Source organism: Phyllobates terribilis, unplaced genomic scaffold, assembly GCF_046119375.1.
Source record: "Phyllobates terribilis strain yellow unplaced genomic scaffold, ASM4611937v1 Scaffold_11__3_contigs__length_659146591, whole genome shotgun sequence".
NCBI classification, from domain to species: domain Eukaryota; kingdom Metazoa; phylum Chordata; class Amphibia; order Anura; family Dendrobatidae; genus Phyllobates; species Phyllobates terribilis.
In genome coordinates this window covers 608,102,558-608,104,798 of record NW_027362771.1, presented here as the reverse complement: position 1 = coordinate 608,104,798, position 2,241 = coordinate 608,102,558, and the positions used below count along the sequence as shown (strand labels likewise).

General features: G+C 37.4%; 1 non-coding gene across 1 annotated transcript; it reads left to right on the top strand.

The window, feature by feature from the left end:
- The first annotated feature begins 997 nt into the window (after positions 1-997).
- TRNAL-AAG (transfer RNA leucine (anticodon AAG)) lies at positions 998-1,079 on the top strand. Its single transcript has one exon. It is a non-coding gene; the product is annotated as a tRNA-Leu (tRNA).
- The last annotated feature ends 1,162 nt before the right edge of the window (positions 1,080-2,241 follow it).

Sequence of the window (2,241 nt, the reverse complement as noted above, 5' to 3'; positions counted from 1 at the left end):
GAAAAGAAGGGTTCATATCTAAAGAAGAATATAATGCTGTCTGCAGGGAAAGCTGGGCTAGCGTTAGAAGAGCTAAAGCCAGTAATGAAGTGAGGCTTGCAAGAGAGACCAAAAGCAATAAGAAAGGATTTTGGAAGTAAGTCAAAAGTTAAAGAAAAGCCAAAGATGCTATAGGATTTTTAAAGGATGAAAAGGGTAAAGTGGTCAATAATGATGTTGAGAAGACTGAACTTTTACATTCCTATTTTGCTTCTGTGCTCTCTTAGAAAGCAAATGTAACATCAAGTGATCTTCTCTGAGCTGTAGAAGAAAAGGAACATGTGAACAAGTCATACGTATGAATACTGCATATGAGTGGCCATGTTGGCATTAGGCATCAGAATTAATTACATAATTTACCATCTATGTTACATCCATGTCAGTTCAATCAATGATCAACCATTCTCAAAACTTGCCAAAATCAATCTTGGTCAAAAGAAGTCTAACTGCTAGCTCATATTCCTGCTGCCTTTTTAGGGTTATCAATACAGGATGAGCAGAGTGATTAGTAAACATAAACAGAGCCATGCTGCTTCTGCTGCTTTCCAGTAAGTCACCCTAGTGATGGATTCATAGCTACACTGCTCTGCACTGCTTTATAATGTCTTCCTTGCTGCTGCTTCTGATTATCTGTTACGTACAGGCAGGGGTGTAGGAATCCTTCATGTTTGAGTGTCCTGTATATGGGAGATCATAGCAAGTAATCTATACCACCTAATTCAGTGATATCTAAAAATTAGCGGATGAGAAAACAGAGGAAAGATTAGTTAAATATCTGGATACAAGTCATATGTTTTGTAAAATGGTGCCCTAGAGTAAATGTACAAACAAATCCCTGATAACTGCGTTGCTCATGCATAATAACATTTGTATTTTTGTCTAATTAGTTATACAATGTTTCCCGCAACTTACATCATTAGCAAATTTCTGATTTAAATAAGTTTGAACATCCGCATGAGGTAGTGTGGCCGAGCGGTCTAAGGCGCTGGATTAAGGCTCCAGTCTCTATGGAGGCGTGGGTTCAAATCCCACCGCTGCCATTATTTATTTGGATCTAATTTTTACCAAAAATTAGGAAACAGTTGAGGAAGTAAAGGGGGTTGAGAATTTAGGAGGCAACGGTAATTCTATCCTATACTTTTGAACTACAGAAGGTGGAAAACCTGCGAAAACTGAGATTTTAAGATTGGACTGTAGAAAGGCAGTTTTCAATGGACTCAGTAAAAAGGAAGGAAAGGTAGGATGTTCTAAAGGAAATAAATGTCCAGAAATGCTGGGAGATTTTGCTAAATTAAATTCTCACTGCACAATCAGTAACAATCCCAAAAAGAAGGAAGAATGGAAAGCATTTATGGAGACCAGGATTGCTGAATACTGAACTTAAATGCTTGCTAAAAAGGAACAAAGAATTGAATATCAAATGAAAAGAAGGTTTCATATCTAAAGAAGAATATAATGCTGTCTGCAGGGAAAGCTGGGCTAGCGTTAGAAGAGCTAAAGCCAGTAATGGAGTGAGGCTTGCAAGAGAGACCAAAAGCAATAAGAAAGGATTTTGGAAGTAAGTCAAAAGTTAAAGAAAAGCCAAAGATGCTATAGGATTTTTAAAGGATGGAAAGGGTAAAGTGGTCAATAATGATGTTGAGAAGACTGAACTTTTAAATTCCTATTTTGCTTCTGTGCTGTCTAAGAAAGCAAATGTAACATCAAATGATCTTCACTCAGCTGTAGAAGAAAAGGAACATTTGAACAAGTCATACGTATGAATACTGCATATGAGTGGTCATGTTGGCATTAGGCATCAGAATTAATTACATAATTTACCATCTATGTTACATCCATGTCAGTTCAATCAATGATCAACCATTCTCAAAATTTGCCAAAATCAATCTTGGTCAAAAGAAGTCTAACTGCTAGCTCATATCCCTGCTGCCTTTTTAGGGTTATCAATACAGGATGAGCAGAGTGATTAGCAAACATAAACAGAGCCATGCTGCATCTGCTGCTTTCCAGTAAGTCACCCTAGTGATGAACTCATAGCTACATTGCTCTGCACTGCTGTATAATGTCTTCCTTGCTGCTGCTTCTGATTATCTTTTACGTACAGGCAGGTGTGTAGGAATCCTTCATGTTTGAGTGTTTTGTATATGGGAGATCACAGCAAGTAATCTATACCACCTAATTCAGTGATATCTAAAAATTAGC